This window comes from Schistocerca nitens, chromosome 5 (genome assembly GCF_023898315.1).
Source record: "Schistocerca nitens isolate TAMUIC-IGC-003100 chromosome 5, iqSchNite1.1, whole genome shotgun sequence".
In the NCBI taxonomy this organism is placed as follows: domain Eukaryota; kingdom Metazoa; phylum Arthropoda; class Insecta; order Orthoptera; family Acrididae; genus Schistocerca; species Schistocerca nitens.
In genome coordinates this window covers 53,299,520-53,315,071 of record NC_064618.1, presented here as the reverse complement: position 1 = coordinate 53,315,071, position 15,552 = coordinate 53,299,520, and the positions used below count along the sequence as shown (strand labels likewise).

The following is a 15,552-nucleotide window of genomic DNA, read 5'->3' as shown; positions in this document are numbered from 1 at the left end:
CAATTTCGAAAATAATTTTCTGCGTTAATGACCGCCCTGGTAGTTTAACGCATAAGGTTAAATGAGGAGAACTGGGATTACTATTTCATTATCGTATGATTTTTACTGCCGGGAGTCTCGAAGAGATGTTCCGCTGGCCTTCAATGCGGCTCTTTTCAGTTGAGCACAAAGGCTGCATCTCTGAGGGAATTGGAATCTGCCAGGAAAGAAAGGATTTCCGAAGGGATAGGTTGTATTAGTCTAAGCTGAAAGTGGGAAATCATAGGAAACCATTTTCAAGGTTGCCGGTGGATAGATTCGAATCACCGCGCCTCCCGAATCCAGGGATCGCGTTAAAGCGCAGAGCTACCCCGATAGACGGAAAAACTGGAAAACAGCTTGCCGTTATACACTGTGTCACAATAAAATAAAATTCCGCACAATGAAAGGTGGAATTCTGAAACTGAATCATTTTCCTTTACCTGTGAGTGTTTGCTAATTTGATAGTGCATGAATGCATGTATATTTTAAGATTTAATTGTGCACTGAATTCCTGGCTTCACTTATTATAGTATTACAAGAGCGTAAGCAGATTTTGGAGGGAGGGGGGGAGGGGGGGGGGGGAGAGCGGGGATGCAGAGCTCCCCGCTGAAAATGTACACTCCTGGAAATGGAAAAAAGAACACATTGACACCGGTGTGTCAGACCCACCATACTTGCTCCGGACACTGCGAGAGGGCTGTACAAGCAATGATCACACGCACGGCACAGCGGACACACCAGGAACCGCGGTGTTGGCCGTCGAATGGCGCTAGCTGCGCAGCATTTGTGCACCGCCGCCGTCAGTGTCAGCCAGTTTGCCGTGGCATACGGAGCTCCATCGCAGTCTTTAACACTGGTAGCATGCCGCGACAGCGTGGACGTGAACCGTTTGTGCAGTTGACGGACTTTGAGCGAGGGCGTATAGTGGGCATGCGGGAGGCCGGGTGGACGTACCGCCGAATTGCTCAACACGTGGGGCGTGAGGTCTCCACAGTACATCGATGTTGTCGCCAGTGGTCGGCGGAAGGTGCACGTGCCCGTCGACCTGGGATCGGACCGCAGCGACGCACGGATGCACGCCAACACCGTAGGATCCTACGCAGTGCCGTAGGGGACCGCACCGCCACTTCCCAGCAAATTAGGGACACTGTTGCTCCTGGGGTATCGGCGAGGACCATTCGCAACCGTCTCCATGAAGCTGGGCTACGGTCCCGCACACCGTTAGGCCGTCTTCCGCTCACGCCCCAACATCGTGCAGCCCGCCTCCAGTGGTGTCGCGACAGGCGTGAATGGAGGGACGAATGGAGACGTGTCGTCTTCAGCGATGAGAGTCGCTTCTGCCTTGGTGCCAATGATGGTCGTATGCGTGTTTGGCGCCGTGCAGGTGAGCGCCACAATCAGGACTGCATACGACCGAGGCACACAGGGCCAATACCCGGCATCATGGTGTGGGGAGCGATCTCCTACACTGGCCGTACACCACTGGTGATCGTCGAGGGGACACTGAATAGTGCACGGTACATCCAAACCGTCATCGAACCCATCGTTCTACCATTCCTAGACCGGCAAGGGAACTTGCTGTTCCAACAGGACAATGCACGTCCGCATGTATCCCGTGCCACCCAACGTGCTCTAGAAGGTGTAAGTCAACTACCCTGGCCAGCAAGATCTCCGGATCTGTCCCCCATTGAGCACGTTCGGGACTGGATGAAGCGTCGTCTCACGCGGTCTGCACGTCCAGCACGAACGCTGGTCCAACTGAGGCGCCAGGTGGAAATGGCATGGCAAGCCGTTCCACAGGAGTACATCCAGCATCTCTACGATCGTCTCCATGGGAGAATAGCAGCCTGCATTGCTGCGAAAGGTGGATATACACTGTACTAGTGCCGACATTGTGCATGCTCTGTTGCCTGTGTCTATGTGCCTGTGGTTCTGTCAGTGTGATCATGTGATGTATCTGACCCCAGGAATGTGTCAATAAAGTTTCCCCTTCCTGGGACAATGAATTCACGGTGTTCTTATTTCAATTTCCAGGAGTGTACATCAGAAACGTACGAACTAAACTCTGAGAAGCTAGAACATTATGACCACCGAAGTACTCTCGAAATATACCCGTCCACGCGATAGCAACGCCATGTGCGAGGAATGGCTGTTAGACACACACATGGTTCATGTAGTATCAGTGAGGGTGTTGTCCATGAGTAGAATGAGGATGGCGCAGGGTCTGTCTGACTGGGGGCATGCTTTGATTGTCCGGATGCTCGGCACACACATTTCGGAAACTGCACTACTTCTCACCTGTTCGAGGCGAAACCAAGGTGAAGCCATGGCCAGGCGTCGTGGGGTTACAGGTCGGACGTCGTAGGCTGGGCAGTCCGGTAAAACAGGAGAGGGGAGAATTGTGGCGGAGTTAACATCAGACTGTAATGCTGGGCAGGGTACGAGTGTGTCTGGACTCACAGAGCACCGAACACTCCTAACGGTGAGCCTCAGCAGTCGACGACCCATGCATGTGCCAGCGTTAACACCGTGATATCGGCAAGTAGGATTGAAATGGGCACGTGACCATCGGCATTGGTCACTGGCGCAGTGGATGAGCGTTGCACGGTCTGAAGAATCCCGATACCTCCTTCACCACTCCTGAGGTAGGGCGCGAACCCTTTGTTTCCAGGCAAACAGCTCCTTCACACCTGCGCTGCGGGACGGAGACAAGTTGGCGGCGTCTCCATAACGCTGTGGGGAACATTCGAGTGGGCATCCAATGGGCCCAGTGGAGCTCGTGCAAGGGCATCATGACGGCCAATTGATGTGCCGCCCCCCAACTCGCCAGATCTGAACCCTGTCGAACATATCTGGGATGTGACTGAACCTGGCACCAGAACTCATCGCCCCTTCCCTGATATTTGTGGGAACTATGTGACTTGTAGGTGCAGATGTGGTGTCAACTCCCTTCAACGACATACCGAGGCCTTATTGCTTCCATGTCACGATGCGTCACCGCTGTTACCCGTGCCAGCGATGGAGATCGGCTATTAGGTATGTTGTCATTATGTTCTTGATGATCAGTGTAGAGTGCGCTGTCACCACATCCCGCTTTCATTTACCACACTGGTTGCCACAACTGAGCAGTGCCCGGAGAACCAGCTTGGTCGTTCTTTTCCTGCTCGGGCTAATAATGATAAACTTTTGAACGAAATTTTTTAAGAAATGTAACGATTGCCGTTTGGGAGAAATTTTTATTCATCAGCGCGATTTTTGGGAGATACCGGCAAATCCAAGTTTTTTACGCACTCATTGTAATTTAACGTAGTTTATAAATACGAGGGGCGTTCAGAAAGTAAGCTCCGATCGGTCGCGAAATGGAAACGACTAAGAAAATCCGATAAAGCTTTGCACAGATGTGTTGGGTAGTGTCTCTAGTATAACCCCAGTTAGCATCACGTCGCTCTTCTCATTTCTGAGCTCGCAGTGAGTGCGTAAAGATGTCTAGAAAATAGTGTCTGCCGCCAAGTACGAGGGCCTGGTGAGAAATTTCGCCTGAAGCTATGCAGCTAACATTACATAACTGTCGTGCTGTTTCTTCTTCAAGACAATTCTCAGCCGCATTCTGCAGGGGCAATGAAGATGCTCCTGCATCGTTTTCAAATGGAAATGTGAGATTACCCACAATACAGTCCGCAATTGTCTCCCCCTGAGTTTCATCTCTGGTCACATGAACCGCTGTCTTTGAAGACAACATTTTGACACAGACAACGAGGTGTAGGCCAGCGTGGAGAATTGGCGGAAAGCACTGGCGGCTGCCTTCTATGATGAGGCTATTGAAAAGTTGGTACAACGCTATGACAAAAGTCTAAGTCAGAACGGCGACTACGTAGAGAAGTAGCTGAAAGGTGTAGCTAATTGTTACAAGTAAAACATTTCTGATGTTCACTGTGGTTTCAATTTGGCAATCAATCGGAGCTTACTTTCTGAACAGGCCTCGTATGTTTACCGTTACGCTGCATTGTGAAATACTGAAATTTGGCAATCCAAAGTCCTACCATTCTCCAAATGACGACTCCAGTGCTAACATTAAACTGTTGTAGATAGGAAATTGTGTTATTATAGTAGTAAGTACAGACTTTTAACTTACCTTAACGCTAGGGGGCTAATCAAAACCTGTTTTCGCCTTCTTTCTTTTTACAAACTTAGCCATAATTAGATACTATCACAACAGCACACGGGACACACACACAACAAATAGCAGCACATACATTACATTCTAATGGGAGTACAGAACTGAACTGACCAATAAAACATAACTGAGCTCAATAGTTGATCTTCGCTAAATTGATTTGCACTAAAATTAAGGTACTCTTGCATTTATACAATAAAAAGGCTAGAAATATGCTCATATAAATAGAGGAAACAAATGCAAAATATTATTCTGATATAGGGAAAGACACTTGTTGTCCACTTGTAACGTCATTGCTAACCTGATAATTTTATCTGACTTGGCAGAAAGGAACTTACTGGCACTTACAACTATTGTTTTCTACCCTCGCTATTAAGGGACAAAGTTTAACCGGTTAGAAAGAAACAAAATGGCGTACAGACCAGGCCAAATTTGCTAATAAGAAAGCGCTGCAAGAGACTTCCAAGGGTGCGCCGTAATCAGCGAGATGCTGCTGCGTGGTGAATATACTTTTTATAAGGCTACATATGTGTCTATAGTTGCTTCAACAATAGACAGTCATCACAGTGTGTCCCAGTAGGAAAGGAACATTGTTGCAAGCAACCGACGATGAGGCAGTAGCACAGTTCCATACGATAAACGAACTCTACGGACATTAACCTCAGAGACGCCAGCATTTCAGTTGGATTATATACATATTAATAGCATCACCTAGTTACGAAGTATCACATAGATATAAAGTCGGGACTAGCATCGGGCATAATACCGTTGATATTTTTAGCTCTAACGAGATACCTACATATCTTGTTCTCGTAGGCCAAAGGTCGGTACCGATTACACATGTACCTCTACCCGCACTTGTTTTTAATGGTCCATATGTTCAAATCGAGGACTAAGCCTTGTTAGCCATTGACATAATGTATTCCTTCTATCAAGTTCAAGCTACACTCCTGGAAATTGAAATAAGAACACCGTGAATTCATTGTCCCAGGAAGGGGAAACTTTATTGACACATTCCTGGGGTCAGATACATCACATGATCACACTGACAGAACCACAGGCACATAGACACAGGCAACAGAGCATGCACAATGTCGGCACTAGTACAGTGTATATCCACCTTTCGCAGCAATGCAGGCTGCTATTCTCCCATGGAGACGATCGTAGAGATGCTGGATGTACTCCTGTGGAACGGCTTGCCATGCCATTTCCACCTGGCGCCTCAGTTGGACCAGCGTTCGTGCTGGACGTGCAGACCGCGTGAGACGACGCTTCATCCAGTCCCAAACATGCTCAATGGGGGACAGATCCGGAGATCTTGCTGGCCAGGGTAGTTGACTTACACCTTCTAGAGCACGTTGGGTGGCACGCGATACATGCGGACGTGCATTGTCCTGTTGGAACAGCAAGTTCCCTTGCTGGTCTAGGAATGGTAGAACGATGGGTTCGATGACGGTTTGGATGTACCGTGCACTATTCAGTGTCCCCTCGACGATCACCAGTGGTGTACGGCCAGTGTAGGAGATCGCTCCCCACACCATGATGCCGGGTGTTGGCCCTGTGTGCCTCGGTCGTATGCAGTCCTGATTGTGGCGCTCACCTGCACGGCGCCAAACACGCATACGACCATCATTGGCACCAAGGCAGAAGCGACTCTCATCGCTGAAGACGACACGTCTCCATTCGTCCCTCCATTCACGCCTGTCGCGACACCACTGGAGGCGGGCTGCACGATGGGGCGTGAGCGGAAGACGGCTTAACGGTGTGCGGGACCGTAGCCCAGCTTCATGGAGACGGTTGCGAATGGTCCTCGCCGATACCCCAGGAGCAACAGTGTCCCTAATTTGCTGGGAAGTGGCGGTGCGGTCCCCTACGGCACTGCGTAGGATCCTACGGTCTTGGCGTGCATCCGTGCGTCGCTGCGGTCCGGTCCCAGGTCGACGGGCACGTGCACCTTCCGCCGACCACTGGCGACAACATCGATGTACTGTGGAGACCTCACGCCCCACGTGTTGAGCAATTCGGCGGTACGTCCACCCGGCCTCCCGCATGCCCACTATACGCCCTCGCTCAAAGTCCGTGAACTGCACATACGGTTCACGTCCACGCTGTCGCGGCATGCTACCAGTGTTAAAGACTGCGATGGAGCTCCGTATGCCACGGCAAACTGGCTGACACTGACGGCGGTGGTGCACAAATGCTGCGCAGCTAGCGCCATTCGACGGCCAACACCGCGGTTCCTGGTGTGTCCGCTGTGCCGTGCGTGTGATCATTGCTTGTACAGCCCTCTCGCAGTGTCCGGAGCAAGTATGGTGGGTCTGACACACCGGTGTCAATGTGTTCTTTTTTCCATTTCCAGGAGTATAGATACCGTCGTTGCCATAGGCCACCAAGTCGCCTCAACTTTACGTCTCTCTCCAGTTTTCTGTGTAAGAACTTTATTTCTGTTTTTTATTGGAAAACGAAGCGTGCTCCGATGGACCATTTACAACAGTACTATGCGCTTTCCCATATCATGTCACAATACTGCGTTGAATTTCAGTAATCACACTCATTTGATCGTGCATTGCTGCACTAAGTCAAAGCTTAAATCGATGACTCCTAGGGTTCCAACGCGTCCTGCCTTTTGGAGTCGCCAGTTGTAAGCGTAGTAACAGAACACTGATAGTGCTCAGTATGTGTGGGAAGTGGCAGTATGTTGAAATTTTGAGCTACATAGGCTGCTGTCTATGACAATGGGCTTCTGATGCTACTCGCAGTTCTGATCTGTCACTGTGATTTATCCTTCTTTTGTTTCACGCAACCAAAACAAGGACAGCGTGTGGCATCCCTGTCCCTCGCTGAAATTCCGCCACTTCGCGACTGCTAGTCGGCCTGCAGCTAACATAAAAAGATGGTCATACGTTGTACGAGCACAGAGGAGTGGAGGTAAAATATTCTTTTACTGTGTTCCGCGTTAAAAATTAATGTGTAATTCTTGCAAGAAAAGCGTAACATGAACACTAAATGAAACTTCAACTTCCATGAATACTTCAATCTTAGACGATACTGTCTATTTGTGGATTGCTATTCAGTATAATTAATGGCGCTTTGCAGAATCATTTCCTCCGAAACGCGATCGTGTCTTACAGGTATCCCACTCGGCTGACGATTCATTTCACGACACCATCCGCGCGCCGCGCTAAGGCGTGCTTAACTTAGCAGAGCCGTATAACGTAGTGATTTATATAGTATGTAGCTAAACTGCCTTTACAGACGTTCATGACCAAGGCGGCTAACTTTAGCGTGGGAACTCATGTCCGGAAACGTACCTTTTCCCGTTACGCGCAAAATACTACAAGTTTGAACGCCCCTTGTTTTCGGCCTATGCCCCACGCCCACTACGGGTTTGTTTACATGCGATTCAGTTGGGTTTGTGATGACACACCACCTCATTTTTCGCGTGCGGTCCGAGATCATCTGAATCAACGATTGGGGCATCAATGGACAGGCTTGGTGGCTCCATTGCTTGCTCTGCACGTTGTCACGACCTGAACACGCTGAACTATTGGCTTTGGGGTTTTATGAAATCCTTGTGACGCTCGAGGAAGACCCACTGGCGCGGGCTATGGCTGTAACGGATGCTGGAAGACCAGAGATTGGCAATCGTGTGCACGGGAACATGGTACGGAGGTGAGGAGGAGGAGGAGGAGATTAGTGTTTAACGTCCCGTCGACAACGAGGTCATTAGAGACGGAGCACAAGCTCGGATGAGAGAAGAATGGGGAAGGAAATCGGCCGTGCCCTTTCAAAGGAAACATCCCGGCATTTGCCTGAAGCGATTTAGGGAAATCACGGAAAACCTAAATCAGGATGGCCGGAGACGGGATTGAACCGTCGTCCTCCCGAATGCGAGTCCAGTGTCCTAACCACTGCGCCACTCGCTCGGTACGGAAGTGACGTATCTGCTGTGTTGACGTCGGTGGCCGTCACATTGAGCCCTACCTGTAAGTGGAACCAGAAGACATACAGTGTCAGAGAGCAACACGTACTGTGATGTTTTGCTTGTAGAGGGAATACCGTATGTTCCAGTTATGAATTTCTATGCTAAACTTAAATGCCTTGATGCCCACTTCAGGTCCATAAAGTCTGTGAAGGGAGTTTAGTTACACCTCCCCGTAAGTAAAGTGGCTGTCCAGACGAGTCCTTACCACAAACTAAATCTGAAAACTAAATTAGATCTTTAATTTTTCGAACACCTGATAAAATTTCGAGTAAGTTGATATCAAACTAAGGCCTGTCAGATGGTTACTTAATAAGTCTGCAAACTTACTTACTTTTTTATGCTATTAAATTGATTTTCGCAAGCCAGAAGGCACCACTGATCTACCATTTGTCTACATAGACGGAAATCGGTTGGAGAGACCTGGTTTATGTTAACTGTGCCTGACGAAAGAGCTCTCGTCGGCACTGTGATGGGTTCTTAGATTTAATTTTGGAGGAGCTCGAGTGACTGCCTCAACAAACGCAAAATATTAGATCATTTGAACAAGATGATATTCTCAACATAGAAACAATCCATATCCATTGGACTGTCTACGTTCTTGTGTATTTGTTACTGTGACTGAACACTAACATATCACATGATACAGTACAAAATAATAGCCTCTCCTTGTTATGTTGGCTATTGTGGGAGCTAGCACTGACACAAACAAGGGAGGAGAGAAGCTGTTATGGCCGGTATCAGGAACCCTAAATCATCTGTGCAAAACACTTCCTAATTAGAAGGACACTTTATTTCTAAAAAGAAACTAAACTTAACTTCTCACCATTGCTACTCGCAGAATGCAGGCTAAGTAACGTCATTTATTACTCAGTACTGATGCTCTCGAACTGGGCTGACCATTGAGGGGTGGCTGGTTAAGTTAACGTTGACAGGGGGCGCTGAACTCTGTCTTCCTGTAGTTGTGGCGCGGCCGGCTCTTTGCACTCGCTCATTGGTCAGCGCCGTGTTGATGCTGTTTCGCCGGCCGATGTGGCCGAGCAGTTCTAGGCGCTTCAATCTGGAACCGCGCGACCGCTACGGTCGCAGATTCAAATCGTGCCTCGGGCATGGATGTGTGTGATGTCCTTAGGTTCGTTAGGTTTAAGTAGTTCTAAGTTCTAGGGGACTGATGACCTCAGATGTTAAGTCCCATAGAGCTCAGAGCCATTTGAACCATTTTTCATGCCGCTGCGCTGGTCGGTGTGCAGTCGGTGCTTTAGGACTCCAAACTCCTCTCAATGCACAGTTGACTGTAAACTATGCTGCAAGGTCATGTCTAATGGAACTCTCGCACTGCTGGCTCTGTAGTGAGACGACGCTCCCGTCTCGGCGCAGCTTGCACAGTGGGCTGGGTGGCACTCAGCTCTGACGTCACTCTTTCAGCACCAGCGGCGTATAGAAATACTTGGGGGCGTACCTACGCCGGCGTCTCTCATTCATCATTGCGTCTGGCAGCAACTGTGCTTATTTGTGCTTCCGTAGACAAGTACCCACTTTGTCATGCTACCTCGTTCATCTGACAAGACCACAATTTTCACTTTCTCAGAATAATTAATGTACAAAACGGCCAAGATGTCGGAGTACAGCGAAGTTCCCTGGGCGTTATTTCACATTTTAGCTGAAGCTACACGGTACCTTCATCATTCGGAGAACTAGAGTCCAAACAGGTCTCCCAATTCCAGAGGCAAAGGTATCGTGCCGCTGATGGAGCTAGGTTGGACTAACGGTTCGTTTTCACCCACTGTCATGTTGGCTGCTGGAACCCAGTTGTTTATACACGGCAAGCGTGGCATTCCTGGTTACAAACAGCGCAGAGAGCCACTCTCCGGATCCATCGCGAGGGTCATCGCTTGGCAGTTACCGCCATTTTGTTGCACATGTTGCCTCCTGTCACTGTGCCAGCAGCGTTGTGTTTAACTATTCGCGATCTGCTGGTCGCGATTGGCGTTAGGAAGTGCGCCATAACTAGGGTGGATGCGATTGTGCTGCCGCTAAAACTGCACCGTGCGATACCAGCACTGCAAACTCACATGTCGCAGTGACAGTATTCGTTACCCATGGCTGGTTACTGTCATTATTCTGTTTCATTGGGGTTTACTTTCCGCACTCTCTCTCTAGGCACTACACTACATTCGGTTAGTGTAACTACACTACTGGCCATAAAAATTGCTACACCAACAAGAAATGCAGATGATAAACGGGTATTCATTGGACAAATATATTATACTAGAACTGACATGTGATTACATTTTCACGCAATTTGGGTGAATAGATCCTGAGAAATGAGTACAAAGAACAACCACCTCTGGCCGTAATAACGGCCTTGATAAGCCTGGGCATTGAGTCAAACAGAGCTTGGATGGCGAGTACAGGTACAGCTGCCCATGCAGATTTAACACGATACCACAGTTCATCAAGAGTAGTGACAGCGTATTGTGACGAGCCAGTTGCTCGGCCACCATTGACCAGACTTTTCAGTTGGTGATTGATCTGGAGAATGTGCTGGCCAGGGCAGCAGTCGAACATTTTCTGTATCTAGAAAGGCCCATACAGGACCTGCAACATGCGGTCGTGCATTATCCTGCTGAAATGTATGGTTTCGCAGGGATCGAATGAAGGGTAGAGCCACGGGTCGTAACATATCTGAAATGTAACGTCCACTGTTCCAAGTGCCGTCAAGGCGAAGAAGAGGTGACCGAGACGTGTAACCAATACCATCACGCCGGGTGATACGCCAGTATGGCGATGACGAATACACGCTTCCAATGTGCATGCTCGCGCGATGTCGCCAATCACGGATGCGACCATCATGATGCTGTAAACGGAACCTGGATTCATCCGAAAAAATGACGTTTTACCATTCGTGCGCCCAGGTTCGTCGTTGAGTACACCATCGCAGGCGATCCTGGCTGTGATGCAGCGTCTAGGGTAACTAGCCATGGTCTCCGAGCTGATAGTCCATGCTGCTGCAAACGTCGTCGATCTGTTCGTGCAGATGGTTTTTGTTTTGCAAACGTCCCTGTCTGTTGACTCAGGGATCGAGACGTGCCTGCACGATCCGTTACAGCCATACGTATAAGATGCCTGTCATCTCGACTGCTAGTGATACGAGGCCGTTGGGATCCTGGACGGCGGTTTGTATTACCTTCCTGAACCCACCGATTCCATGCCGAAGTGGCAGAGCGGTTCTAGGCGCTACAATGTGGAAGCGCGCGACCGCAACGGTCGCAGGTTCGAATCCTGCCTCGGGCATGGATGTGTGTGATGTCTTTAGGTTTATGTAGTCTAAGTTCTAGGGGACTGATGACCTCAGACGTTAAGTCCCATAGTGCTCAGAGACATTTGAACCATTTGATTCCATATTCTGCTAACAGTCATTGGATCTCGACCAACGCGAGCAACAATGTTGCTATACGATAAACCGCAATCGTGATAGGCTACAATCCGACCTTTATCAAAGTGGGAATCGTGATGGTACGCATTACTCCTCCTTAGACGAGTTATCACAACAACGTTTCACCAGGTAACGAAGGTCAGCTGCTGTTTGTGTATGAGAATTCGGTTGGAAACTTTCCTCATGTTAGCACGCTGTAGGTGTCGCCACCGGCGCCAACCTTGTGTGAATGCTCTGAAAAGCTAATCATTCGCATATGTCTGCATCTTCTTCCTGTCGGTTAAATTTCGCGTCTGTAGCACGTCATGTTCGTGGTGTACCAATTTTAATGGTCAGTAGTGTATTTATGTAACGTCCAACTAGTCCTCCAGCACGTCACAAGCTCGCCAAAGGGCTGCTGTACGTGAGCGAACCTTAATGACGACATTGTGACAGGGCTACTTTCTGGGGTATGTTAATTTCTGAATGTACAGTGCAGAGGCAAAAAATCTGTACACCTGCCTAATATCGTGTAAGGGTCCTGCTACCACGCAGAAGTGCCACAACACGACGTGGCATGGACTCTAACAATGTCTGAATTAGCATGAATCCTACAGGGCTATCCATGAATCCGTAAGAGTACGATGGGATGTAGATCTCTTCTGATCAGCACGTTACAAGGCATGCCAAATAAGCTCAATAATGTTAATGTATTCGGTGTCTGGTGGCCAGCGAAAGTGTTTGATCCTAGAAGAGTATTCCTATGGCCACTCTATGGCAATTATGGACGCGTGGGGTGTTACATTGTCCTGATGGAATTGTCCAAGTCTGTGGACATGAATGGATGCAGGTGCTCGGACTGGATCCTTAAGTACGAGTCACCTGTCAGAGTCTAGACGTATCAGGGGTCCCATATGACTGCAGCTGCACACGCCCCACACCATTACAGAGCCTCCACCAGCTTGAAAAGTCCCCTGCCGACATGCAGCGCCCATGGATTCATGAAGTTGTCTCCATACACGTACAAGTCCATCCGCTCGATACATTTTTTTTTAAACCAGACTCGCGTGACCAGGCAGCATGTTTCCAGTCATCAACAGTCCAATGTCGTTGTTGATGGACCCAGGCATGGCGTAAAGCTTTGTGTCGTGTAGTCATCAAGTGTACACGAGTGGGCCTTTGGCTTCGAAAGCCCTGAGCGATGATGTTTCGTTGAATGGTTCGCACGCTGACGCTTGGTCGCCAAGCATTGAAATCTGCAGCAATTTGCAGAACGGTTGCACTTCTGTCACGTTGAATGATTCTCTTCAGTCATCGTTGATCCTGTTCTTGCAGGATTTTTTCCGGCCCCGTCGATGTCGAAGATTTGATGTTTTTCCGGATTGCTAAGTAATATTCACGGTACACTAGTGTAATTGTCGTACGGGAAATCCCCCACTTCATCTCTATCTCGGAGATTCTTTGTCCACTCGCTCGTGCGCCGACTATGACACAACGTTCAATCTCACTTAAATCTTGATAACCTGCCATTTTAGCAGCAGTAACCGATCTAACAACTCCACCAGACACTTACTGTCTTAAATAGGTGTTTCTGACGGCAGCGCCGTATTATGCTTGTTTACATATTTGAATACACATGCCTATACCAGTTTCTTTGGTGCTTCCGTGTATGAGTTTATTACCAGAATCACTGACTTTCGTTGATTAGTAGCTTACCTGCTGGCCGTCTTTTGATTAATCCATTCATTCCTAGGCGACGAAATACCTGTCGTAGGAGAAGGAGGCCGACGGTACAGTCCGGGGTCAGAAGTTCAGAAGTGAGTGACCTGTTAGGAAAAAAAGACAGTTAGTACATCACCGAAATCACATTCCGTATTTCCATAGCCTGCATCACAATAGGGAAGCTCCAACCGAAACTCACTTTTGGATCCAGAGGTGTCGAATTACACGCAGTCAATGGTCGCAGTGGTTGTAGTTCTTACTGTATCGATCGTGTATCGCTGAACAGATCGAGATGCAGCAACGGTGACCTCACAAGCGGCAGAGAGAAGAAATGCCAGTAGCCAAGCCTATGAAGCAGCTGGGATGTCATTGTGCTTGGAACACGTGACGAGCGTTGCCCTTTTGTGCTGAGTATTGCATTCAACGCGACCCCGTCCAGCTGTGTCCGACTCCCCTCTAACATGACCGCGGGCTGCAGTGTTCGCTGATGAACCGTGAAACACGAACACATGTCCCCCTGCCCGGTCTGTTTTTGCTCAGAGGGGAATCTCGGGGACCACCCTCTACGTCCCGTGTTTCGATTACGTCACTGTGACGCACCTTTGCTCATTTAGTTATTCATGTTGTGCTGTGTCGTGCTCATCCTGATTAACACCGATTTTGTTCTTGTGGCTGTACAGTGTTCCTCGTCCATTAGAACATCAGTCAAACTATTCGCTTTTCAGTGAGTGGTCTCCTTTAAACTTGAGGTATTTACATTCTATAGGAAAGTAATTTACTGTATGAACTAAAATGAGATTAATATTTAAAATGTTTAGCATTCTTTCATTTGACAGACTTTCAGTACAAGCCGTGTCTCAGTGTAATGGCTTGAAACGACATTATATTTACACACATGTGAATGTTATAACTGGTAGATGCCTTCGTCAAGTCTTGAATATAGCGCTAGACTTGAGCTTTTCATGTAGAAGCTCGACAGTGGAAAGTTCTGCATCAGGATACACGTAGCAGACATACAGACATACAACGGGGGCCTGTGGAGTATCAACAGTACAGCAAAAGTGCGCATGTGTTCACGTTGCGTCAACAATAGGGCGAACTGTGTCAAAGAACACTCAAAAATGGTTCAAATGGCTCTGAGCACTATGGGACTTAACATCTGAGGTCATCAGTCCCCTAGAACTTAGAACTACTCAAACCTAACTAACCTAAGGACATCACACACATCCATGCCCGAGGCAGGATTCGAACCTGCGACCGCAGCGGTCGCGCGGTTCCAGACTGTAGCGCCTACAACCACTCGGCCACTCGGGCCGGCAAAGAACACTCACAAAATTCGCTTCCGTGACCGCGGGCGCTAGCTAATATACTTATGGCAGTCAACCAAGAGGTTCCCGAGGTGACGGAAGAATCTGTCATTGACAGAACTTCGTCTGTTTGGCGTAGAGGTAGTACGCACAGTATTTCGTTAACAGACTGTGAGGCTCCGTTAAATCTCTACCACCGCTTGAGAGCGATTATTTTCGGACTACACGCAGAGCAGACCTCGCTAAATTCTTTCCTCTGATTACATACGCATCCGTAACAGCTTCGCATTTATTCCCGAAATCGTAAGAATACAGACTGAATTGAAGACAATACATTAGAATTGCTTTGCACTGCCCTAGTAGTATTACCTATTCTGATGAAGGTCACTTCAGTAGTGGCCGAAACGTTTTACAACACGACGCGGTCCGCAACACGGGAAAAGCCTTAGTATCAATTTAGTAATTGACTCTCGGAGGTCAAAACATGCCTGGCTAGGTTTATGTAAACTACTTTACGTATGCCACACCAACTAAGGACGAATGGAACGATATGCACAACTCAATGTCGTGTCTGTTGTCCACCACAGCTCGGGATGTGAAGAAATCCCGTCTTTAGCAGTGAGACTACCAGCAGGTACGCATGCGACAGCATCCACTAGCTAACATATTCCGAACCGTCACGCGAAAGAACGGGACTCTTCTGGGGCTCATACTCCTGGTTCTGTTGGTGACAGAAAGGTAGGATGAAAAATTTTGGATAGCCGTTGGGATAGGTACCATTCGTATACCTAACAGAAGCGTCATCTTACTGTCATAATCGTGTAGTACAGGACGGAAGTATGAATATTACACACTTCCTCACACATAGGCAACTAGAGAATATCGGTTGGTTCATTGTGCGTTTGATATGATCTGCGGTGGGCCTTTATTA

General features: G+C 48.4%; 1 non-coding gene across 1 annotated transcript; it reads right to left on the bottom strand.

Annotated features, from left to right (window-relative positions):
- Positions 1 to 14,544: 14,544 nt before the first annotated feature.
- Trnas-gga (transfer RNA serine (anticodon GGA)) lies at positions 14,545 to 14,628 on the bottom strand. The gene is given in 2 exon segments: positions 14,545 to 14,579; positions 14,589 to 14,628. It is a non-coding gene; the product is annotated as a tRNA-Ser (tRNA).
- Between the last annotated feature and the right edge of the window lie 924 nt (positions 14,629 to 15,552).